This window comes from Lactuca sativa, chromosome 4 (assembly GCF_002870075.4).
Source record: "Lactuca sativa cultivar Salinas chromosome 4, Lsat_Salinas_v11, whole genome shotgun sequence".
NCBI lineage: Eukaryota > Viridiplantae > Streptophyta > Magnoliopsida > Asterales > Asteraceae > Lactuca > Lactuca sativa.
Window position 1 is genome coordinate 213,250,062 of NC_056626.2, and position 11,810 is coordinate 213,261,871.

General features: G+C 32.7%; 1 pseudogene; it reads left to right on the top strand.

Moving 5' to 3' along the window:
- Window positions 1–667: 667 nt before the first annotated feature.
- On the top strand, window positions 668–9,532 carry LOC111883033 (protein STRICTOSIDINE SYNTHASE-LIKE 12-like; annotated as a pseudogene).
- The last annotated feature ends 2,278 nt before the right edge of the window (window positions 9,533–11,810 follow it).

Consider the following 11,810-nt stretch of genomic DNA (forward strand, 5'->3'; position numbering starts at 1 on the left):
CTAGTATCTAGAACCTTCCTAAGAGGCCTATAAATAGGTATGGAGCTCATTTGCTCCAAACCATCCAAGAAAACCATCCAAGAAAGCAAAGTGTGTAGTAGTCTCACAAAGTGTAAGTTCTCCTTAAGTGTCTTAATAAAAGTCTTGTTGTTTCCCATATAAAAGAGTCGTGTTCAACACTATATCGCTTATAACATATAGAAAACCTCAAAGTCTTGGTAAAAACAAAGTATAAAAACCCTCAAAATAGGAAAAGCTCATAAACATGCACCAACCTAGGTTTCAAAAATCAAAGAACAAATTCGTTTAAAGTCAAAATCAAATAAGGGAATTACTGAGTCCAAACATAACATAAGAAATTTAGTGAGGTATGGGTTATCAAACCTTAGCAGACCATCTTCCTTCAATCAATCAACGTACAGAGGCAAATAAATACAGGTGATGTGGTGTTGCATGTAATTCTAGCTTCCACGGGTTCCGTTGCAGGTATGGTGCTGTTCTTCTTCACCGACTATAGACAGTGTCTGCCTTCGAATGAAGACAAACCATCGATTCAGCAGCTCCATCCATCGATTCACCGGGCACAAATCAAAGACAAATCTCATGGTCTTTGTGTGATTACATATGACGATGAGGGCAGAAGTAACTTAATTAACGAAGACAGAAGATGATGATCGAAGACGATGTAAGGCAGTGTATCGGTCCAACAGACGACCGCCATGGCGATGCGGTGGTAACCATTTGTAGCGATGAAGGAGCGGTGGAGAAAAAGCGATGCGGAAGGGAGAAAGGACTAAAGTCGCTAAGAACTGAAAATTATCATGTGGCGAAGGTCTGAATTTGCAAAAATTGAGTGTTCATAAGGGAACCTCAAAAGTTATAATATATATATATATATATATATATATATATATATATATATATATATATATATATATAATGTCATTACTTGGTAATCTTTTGGTAAAAAAAAAAGGGATTGGTTAAGGGGTAATTTTACATGGAATAAAAACAATATAAAACCCGGTTTGGGCTAATAGTGCTAGTTGGACAGTTCATGTTTTATTGGATTCAACTTAGACCAAAAATTTTGAGATTGTACCTGGTCTTTATTTTAAGGATATTCGTAACTAGGTTATAATCCGTGTAAACCACGATTAGCAAAGTAAAAGAATATTGGTACTACAAAACATAATTATTAATAAATAGTTTTAAAACCATTATCTTGTTGTCTTTACGAAGAATGTGCATAAGAGGACAGTTTACTGAAATATCACATTGGTCCTACTTGGAATGGGAAAAGTAACATATTACAGCACCCGGTCATTACTAATTGAAGGTTTTTCTCTAAAAAATGGTTCTTATTTATTTTAATAGCATTGTAATCATAAAGTTTACAATAGATGTTCCCTGTAATCAAAAAGTTTACATCCACATATATAAAGTTGTTTTTTAACTTTTAGTTTTTTTTTTCAAAATAGCATCATACTTTCAATTAACACCTTTTTTAATTAAAATATCATAAAGCGATTGAAAGTAGGATGCTTTTATTTATCAAATGGCATTATAGGTAGATGTAGATAATTACTGATTTTTAAATTCCAAAAATGAAAGATTATTAAAATATAAAGAAGATTATAAAATAAGAAGCTCATTACTAATTTTTAATTCTGAAAGTACCTTGCTATCGTCCGCATATGTTACAAATACTTATAGAGGTGAGTCTACCTGTGTCTAAAGGGTGTCCTGGGACACCCTTTAGTTCTAAATTTTATTTACTAGATATTGCATAATTTTTCTAGGACACCTGTTGGCAAAACAAATTGGACACCCTTGATAGTAACAAAAAAAAAAAATAAACGATATTTGCCAATCATAATCTATTTTCAATCTTTACAACTTTTAAAAAACTTAAGAGCAAAACAATAAGGGTTGTTTAAGCAACAAAATATTTTACGAAAATATAATAACAAATATTCTTTCAAACCCAAGACTCATCAAATTTAAATGTAGAAAAAATATAGAAATGGAAAAACAAAAAACCTAAAAAAAATTACGATTTTGTGGATTAGCCATTGTCAAAGTTCCTTCGTCTTTCTCAACTTTGGATTGCCACCGACCGCCGACTTCTTTAGTATTGTCGATAATCACGTTTTGGTCACCTCTGTTCTTTAGTGGCCGCAAACTGTCTTGAACAGTTCTTGGTGTCAAAGGTTTGGACTTCTGATTGTCTTTAACATCATTATCTCCGGTTGCATCCATACGATCTCCGTCGCCGGCCCGTTATCGAACCGGACGGAATTGAAGAACCTGCGGCCGTCGACTTCTTCTCAGCATTCCATTTACTTTGGTAAATCCTTTACTCTTTTATATCTCGTTTTATTTAGAATTGTTATATGGTGTAGAAACTAGAAACAATAAAGTGGGCATAGATCAATATATATATATATATATATATATATATATATATATATATATATATATATATATATATATATGAGAAGTCATTGTCTATGCCTCTATGGAAAAGTTATAGTCTGTTCACCTGCTCTTGCTTTTGTTATTGTCTTTGTCAGGCAAATTGTCTTTGTGTAATAAAGAATTAGACCAATAGGCTAGGCATATCAAATTACTTTTACATATTTCATTTATGTAGTTTGTTTTATTTATATAACTTTTACATATTTCATTTGTAGTGGTTGTTTTGTTTATTTATTTATATGAGTAAATATTTATTTTATCATTTTAGGTATAATGTTGATGTATTATAAAAAAAAAAAGATGAAAGAAGGTCATTTATATAAGATATATTTATATAGCTTATTTCATTTATATAACATGTTCTGTAATATATTTTTATTATATCTATATATTTATTTGTAGCAGTTGTAATTATTATTTATTTAGATGAGTAAATATTTATTTTATCATTTTACTAAAATTAGCATTGATATTGCCCGTTGCAACATCCACAGTGGAACATGCTTTTTCTGCAATGAAGTTGATAAAGAACGATTTGCGTAATAAAATGGGTGATCAATTTATGAATGATTGTCTAGTGTCTTATATTGAGAAAGATGTGTTAGATGGTATTAGCAACGAAATACTTATAGATTTTTTTAGGGATATGAAAACTCGTCGCAAACAATTGTAAGAAATTTATGATTTTTTTTTAATTAGTTTGATCTTTGGTTTTCAAGTTAATAAATATTTTTCTAAGATGGTATTACCGACAAACCGACCCGATAACCATTTTTTTGACCCATTTATTTTATTATTTCATTTATGGGACACACGTTAGTTTGAATGCTAGATTCGCCACTGAATAGTTACAATATATGCATAAAAAACATGACAAAAATGATCATTTAAGAAAAAGTCACACTTCAAGAAATATATATAAACTTTGATCATAAATTCAAAAGTGGGGAGAACAACAACAAAAGAATGTGAATATGAGTGCTTGTATATTCCCGAGACAATATATGTAATTTGACAGAACTCGCTTTTGACACACTAAGTAACCATAACAACATAAGCAAACTAATTTAGCAAGCTAATTTGACAACATAAGCAATAATGGAACTATTACAAGTTAAAGTTTACCTCTTTCTTCAAGTTTCTTAATTTAATAAAGAATAAAGCATCACGATTCAAGAAAAAAAAACCAAAAACAAATCACGGGAATATGAAATAATAGGAAAAATAATGGACCTATTACAACATCACTATCTCAGATGGAGTTCAAAAACATACCTGGTCTAATATGATATTTTTGAAAGTTATCAATGAATAAATTAAGTAACTTAAACCAAAATGATGCAACTAACCTGAATTTCATAAATCCATTTTTCTTGAATTCAAACTCATCGACCGGATGAGTTTTATTTCCATTCGTCTTCAGAATATCACCTACAAAAAGAACTCATATTAAAAACCACAAATCAACTTTCTGTTTTCCAATACGATGAAAGAAAACATATATAAAATCACAAATCTCTAATACCCTTGAACCAAATACGATGAGAAAGATAACCCAAGTTCAACAAAACAAACTCCACATTATGGTATCCAGGTCATGTTCATTATAAATGTGGATGTTAATTTCTAGACGTCCAAATCATGTAAGCACCAAATACAGGACCTTCAATAGTTGGTGCCACCACCATTGAGTTTGTACTGCTCAAGACATTAACAATCATAAGAATTATATAGTCCCCTTCAATTTGTATCAAAGTTCTCCACACAAAGTTGACTCATCTTTATCCTGCAGTTAACATTTCAACAAATTCTAGATAAGGTACTTCATGTTCAATTGAATATACACAAAGAAAGACCGGATAAAGAATCATAAAAACCATGTCAATTGTTAGTCCAAATCATCACAACTATTTTAAAAGTTATATAAAGATTAACCGCTTTTCATTTTCATCATCTTTCAACCCATCAAACCTAAATGACAAAAAAATGAAAATGGAAGATCTTTGAAGTTCTATGTCGAGTTTTAAAAAATGATTAAATTCCCATATTTTATAAACATATAAGGTGAAACCTATCTCAGCATATATGTTGTATATATGCACATAATCTCCTACCCTAATTTGGAAATTAAAATGAACACGAAAATGGTTTCATTAGCCACCGAATTATTGCCGGAAAAAATTATGTTCACCAAGTCAAATCTGAAAGAAGATAATTCCCGATTAATTGGGATTATGTTGATAATCTTTTGTTTTGATGTTATGGATTATTCCTAATCAAAAGGAATCACGGTATAGATGGTGAACCCTAGAAAACGGACGGAGAAATTAAGGGAGTGGATAGCGATGCATGTTTCTGTGGTGAATGTCGGCTTGTAGGGCAGCAATGGTTGTTAGCTAATTCATGGAGAAGAGGAGTTTGTGAGTTCATTCTAATTTTCTCTATCAAGAAAAAGCGAAAAGAATAAGTAAGATGAAATAATAAAATTCCCAAATAGAAATATATGCTTTAGTTTGGTTGCTGATATCTCGGACAATCTTATTAGAGAGGTAGATATAACGTCGAATAATCAAGAGCATCCAATATTGGCTGTTATGACACCCATTCCTAGGAAACATGACGGATAAGTATGTATACTTTTCTAGATATTCAAATATGGCTTCTCCTCAAATGAAACCTTCCATGCTTTTTGTTTTGTCATTTCTTTGCGTTTTTGCAACCTTTGTTTCCAGTCAATTTACTAACTTTACAAGTTAGTATTGCCTTTGGATGTCACGGGCCCTACATCGGTTGCATTTGGGGGAGTTCTAGCCAATGGGTCCTTCATGACCATTGACGGATCTAGTATGTATCCCGGGGTAGCCCAGGATAACCCTAAAAAAAACTTCAGTAGTGTAATTTTTTCAGATTTTTTTTTCTTATTTTGTATTACTCGATTTTGTATTACGTGATTTTTTTAGTAGGGATACACCTTAGTTTGATCGTGGATCTATTCATGACGGTCACCAATGGAAGGATTATTAAGTGGCAAGGCCCTGCCATCGGTTTTGTGGATTTTGCATATACTTCGTCACAAAAGGCATTTTTACTTTTTTAGTTTGTTGTGTATAAATAATTATATTTATGGTTGCCAAGGCATAACACGGTTGATTCGAGACCGTTATTCTTGTAAAAATGGTCAAAAGTTTGACTCTTAGTAGCAACAACATGGGAGCGTATAATTCCGATGTGGATTAAACTTTATGCGGGCATTAGGAATTTATGTTGGGTTACCTTATTTTCTTGGTTTTTCCAGGACAAAACAACTTTGTGATGGCATGACAGATCCAAATAAGTGGCCAATATGTAGACGGCTAATTACTCTTAGTTTTCACCCTGTAAACGGCCTTTTGTACGTTGCAGATGTGTATTATGGACTTCTAGTTGTGGGTCCCTTAGGTGGTCTTGCAACTCAGCTTGCCAGAGGGTTCAAGTTTGCTAATGGCCTTGATGTTGACTTGTTAACGGGAAATGTTTATTTCAGTGATGCAAGTTTTACTTATGAAATAAGGTGCAGTATATTTTCATTGAGTTGTTTATTACAAGTTCATACTCTCAGTTCTTAATACAACATTGTACTTTTCAAACAATTTGCAGTGCTTTAATTGAGTGTATATTTTTTTAAATATGCCTTAATAAGAAAAAAGATTAAATGTAAGATACCGTAATAGATTATTATTGAGTATATTTGTGACTTTGTGTACCATATATGGTGTAGATATTATGTACAACTAGGATTCAAGCCGGATTCAACAGGGAGGTTATTGCGTTACAATCCACTTACAAGACAAGTGTCAGTTTTGCTTTGCTTAGTGGTCTCAATGGTGTTGGTGGACCTGCCATCAACAACGATGGATAATTTGTTCTTGTATCTAAGCAGACTGGGACGTGGATTTCAAAATACTGGCTTGTGGGGCCGCAAGCAGGTTCAATGGACCTTTTGCTAAATTTTGATGGAAATCTAAATAAAATAAAGCGAGCCGGAAGAAACGGAGAGTTTTGGGTGGCAGTTTCAAATGGATTATTTCCTCGGATGCCTCTCATCACACCTCAAGGGGTGTGGTTCAATTCAAATGGGGTGGTGCTGCAAAGTGTGTCGTTTGGTAAAGAACTAGATGGGGAACCCCCGCGTTGCGGGGGTCGGATGCGACAGATGTTTCAGCAAAATTGAAATATAAACAAAATAACTTTATATAGGGGGTAGTTTAGTCACAAATTAATAATGCCAAAACAATAAATAAGCATCTTTAAATATATACTTTATGTTGTTTTGCATTGCAAGTTTGTACCTTCATTCCCAATCATCTTTGATCTCTTTTATAATCAGTAAAAAACATCTTTGATCTCTTTTAGAAATGCTACATTTTCCTACTTCTATAATCAATAAAGACAAAGTTAATAATGCAAGATTATAAGTTTAAACTAATAAAAGATGAACTAAAGTGCCTTCATCAATTTCTTGTATTCGGAGCTCTTATTTTTTGTATGTATGTTCCGCCGTGACCAATAATACATCCACCTTGGTTGTCGCTTCTGTATCATTTGATTCATTTTGAGAGACATCATATCATTTGATTCACTTCCAGACTTTCACTTCCAAATTAGCTAAATTTTCCTTCAGAAAAAGTAATTTTTGAAATAAAAATAGAATTATGAAACTACCCCTACTGGTATAGACATAGTTATCTGTTTTTGATTCTTTAGAATATAGCAATAATCACTTCAAAACGTCCCTATGATAATGTATTGGTTCCCATAAAAAGTTACAAATGGTCAATAAAGCCTACAAAATAATCACAAAACATGTAGGTGATCTCATTTTAAGAACCAAGAAATCTCTTACTGCACTAATTGAAAGACTTCAATACAGAATTTGAAGAGTTTACCTTTACTAATGTCGAATGCTGCTTCCATCAATCATGCGCGGCCCCCTGACAGAAAAAAAAATCAACAAAATTTGTGTTGGTTGTGTATTCACAGAGGAGAATGGTGTTTTTAACCCATAATGAATTCATTTTCTAGCATAAAAGAGTAATTTCTGAGAATATTTGAAGCAGCAACAACACATTTTTGCTTTTGTACACACACTTGTCCAAATTAAGTAAACCATAGTTGGAAAGCGAGCATTCTGCAGCCTGAGACTTTGTTCCCTTTTTTCTTGCATGGACTACATCAAAACATAAAAAGGAGGTGAACTACGCATCCAATTCAACGAACCTTCCCAAAAATCAAAATCTTCCAAGTAAGAAACTGCATCTTTTGAATATAATGTCAATACATAATCAAACAAAAACCCAAAACAAAGAAAGGAAACAGCTATCTCAGATGTCATAAAACAAAACCCCCCAATTTCTTTCACACATAATAAAATCAAGAAATCCATTTGTATGTATATGTAATTAATTTGATTTGATACCAATAAAGATAGATGCATATCGTATAGCATCATTGACCTGGATCGGTCAAAGCTAGACATGAAATCACGTGCCTGAAAGTAAAAAGGGTTCACATCATCAATTAACAGTTACGCTTAGCAATGAATACATGAAATTGTTCAGATAGGCGTTTGGGAATCACCTTCAGGTCCTTCCATGGTGTAGTGTCAGAGATTAAAGTCGCCATCTGCAAAGATTTTCAAGCAAAAAAAATTATTTCCACAAAAAAACGGTTAGTGAGATTACTAAAACCGATAAAATCGCATATGTAAGCTTAATATGTTGCCAATCAGATGAGAAATCACATATTCAGAAAAAAAAAATCATCTATGAATTCACCATTTATCTACAAATTCCCAAAACTCGACATTTCATTTTCTGTGTATTTGATTAACTGGAAATCGTTGAAAAGAAAAGCAATGGAAAGATCCAAGGACTGAAAATGAGTAAGGGGATTAAAAAGATAACAATACCTACAGATGAATGAAGAAGAATTAGAAAGAATTGGCTCTTCCCTCCTGAGTGGGCCGGGTCATTAGGTTTCCACTGGAAGAGTAAAATTGCATGTGTGAAGCAAACACTGGTCCGTTTGATCAGCAGTACAAAAGACGAAGGCAGATGAAAACTTTAGATGGCGGTGAAAGGAGTCTGTTGGAATCAAATGCCTCATATGCATCGTGTTTGTTGGAATCAGTTGCCTCGTCTGCATCGTCCAATCTGTAGATTGGAGAAGAGAAACAAAATCAACGATCAATAGCAATTTCAAGCTGATGAGTTTAAATGGAGATGGAGGGGAAGAAAGTGAGAAACCCTAAGTTTCTTTGTTTGAAATCTTGCTAGGTCTGTTGGAATCAGTTGCCTTATCTGCATCGTGTCTATTGGAATCAGTTGCCTCATCTGCATGGTCCCGTCTGTAGATTGAAGAAGGAAAACAAAAACATCGATCAATAAAAATTTGAAGCTGATGAGTTTAGAAGGAGATGGAGGGTTTTCGAAAAACGGTGAAATCCGAATATGACTGGATGAGAAAGTAGGTAGGGGAAGATAAGGAAGAACCGGTGGGGGAGACGTGGGAATGACACGTAACAACCCCAATCTTATCTTTACACCACTTTTAATAATTTAAGGGACCAAATTGTCAATACTACAAACTTTAGTGTCAAAAATCTGAACCACTAAAAATATAGCTAAGCACAGCAGTCAAACCACAATAATTTAGGATGGATAAAGATAACATAACGGAAACACGTGGGTTTAACTTAAAAGAAAAAACAAATAACACCCTTAAAAAACAAATAACATCCAATCAAAGAACAAATAAGACCCAAAAAATACCAAGGGTCATTTTTGCCAAAAAGTACACAACTTCACTATTCCTAAAAACTATCCACCTTTAATATATATATATATATATATATATATATATATATATATATATATATATATATATATATATATATATATATATATATATATAAGAATATGTCAATGTGTCTGTTAGTTTGGTTCAAGAACATGATGGGAAGCTTTATGTGGGGTCTCGTTTTCCTAATTTCATTAGTGTCTACTCAAATTAATTGGTGAAATAACGATGAAACGATAATAAGATAAAAAGACAACCTCCTTCTTTATTAGGTCATCAATCATAATTTTTATTAAATAAGAGTTAATCGAAGTGAACCAATGAGACCTTCCAAGACTAGTATAATATAAAAAATAGTTTGTTTCCTTGTTAAATACAATTAAAGGATAAATAACCAAAAGAGTAATATGACAATTATTAGAAGTCATTTTGTGACGTTGACCCTAGAAGGTATAATATGTTATGATTTACTAGAAAGAGACACTACTATGGGGGTGGGGTGGAAGTACTATTGATGGTGTAAGACTAAGAGGAGTGGGGGTCGCCACCAGGTTCGCTATGCTCGCCATCGATCAAGAAACACCACCCCCTAGCTCTCGCTAGGAGGTTCGCCACCGGAGCCTCGTTACACTGATGGCGAGAAGAGAGAGAAGGTGAGGGTTGAATTTGAGTGGTGTTTGTTAGGTGAGCTTCGTTACATGATTACATAGGCTTATCTGACTATTCTTCCATGGAAAAAAAACTCTGAATCCTTCAATTTCTCAACGGAAACCGAAAAGAACAATGCTTTTAACCTCCTCAAAGCCATCGAGCTCCAGCTTGACTTGCCTGGTTTCACAAAAGATATCGAGGAAGACGACAACAAAATTGTATCTACTAAGAACTTTTTTCCAGTTGGTAAGTGAGGGTTTTCTGATGTTGATTCTGTCGATTGTAGAAATTGGGGGTTTAAGGGCGGATGTGATGCTGATTCGAACAAGGTTTCATCTTCTTCTCGTCTTCTGTTATCCAGGTGTTTAAACATTGAAAATTTTCTCTATTTTTATGCCAATTTGATTAAAATCAAAATCACAAGAACTTTTTTCAAAGGATCCTGCTAGAAGAATCACTTAAGAACATAGGTGGATACCACTGAAGTTTAGACAAAGAGCCACCTTCAAATTGGGCAAAAACACTTCCTTTTTATTACTATTATTTTTTCAATTTAGAGAAGTAAGAAGAAGAATAAATTGATCTGGTTAAGTTGCTTTTGAAAAAAAAGAAATTGATGTTACGGTGCTGTGATTAATAGAAAGTTTCGATTCTTCCTTCAATTTTCTACAATTTTTTCATGTTATGGTTTTGATTTTAGGGCATCTTGGTTGTTGGTTATTAATGCAGGTTATTTGAATAACATAACGAGAGTATGAAAGCCAATTATGAAAATTTGATTTTATGGTTTTGATTTTAGGGCATCTTGCTTGTGATTTCCATATTAAAATAAAGTAATTAACTTAAATTAGAAAAAAAAAAAAAAAAAAAAAAAACCAAAAAAACAAAAAAAAAGTGCTAGGAGTGTTACCACTCCTTACCAAATGTTAAGGTTAGGTGCCAAATGGTAAAAAATGATGTGGCATTCTAAAATTTGATGTGACAAAGTGTTAGGAAGCCAAAGAGTAAGATGCTATGTGTTTGTTTGTTTGTTTTTTTTTTTTTTTTTTTTGCAACACCGCCATTTTCAGTAGTTCCGAGATGAGAAACAAGTTTTATTTGATAATATTTTTTCAGAGTGGTATACTTTCATTTGTAGTAGATACTTAAGTGGCAGGAGTAAAAGCTTCCCAACATACTCTCTCTCTCTCTCTCTCTCTCTCTCTCTCTCTCTCTCTCTCTCTCTCTCTCTCTCTCTCTCTCTCTCTCTCTCTCTCTCTCTCTCTCTCTCTCCCCAATACATGAAAATAACATACACTATTATAAAAAAAATGTTTTCCTTGATAGACAATGTCTATCATAAATGCCACTACTAGAAAAACAATTTTCCTTGATAGAGAATGTTTGTCACAAATGCCTATACATGACAAACAAATATTTGTCATTGAAAGCCATGTCATAAAGGAAAATGACAGAAATTTTTGTCTGTCATAAAATTTATGACAGACCTTTATGACCAACAATTAAGACATACATACACGACATGTCTTTTCGACATACGTTTACGACTGAATTTGTATGTCATAATTCGTAATATTTACGACTACTAATGACGACAAATATTATACATCGTTATTTTTAACATAGTTTTACGACATACATTCGTATGTCATTGTTTTACATTTTTAATTTTATATATATATATATATATATATATATATATATATATATATATATATATATATATATATATATATATATATATATATATATATATATATATATAGAGTCAAGATCAAATAAGAAGGAAATTTTTAGTACGAAGGTAAGAAGTTTTTTTTCTATATATCTTTTTCGCGAAC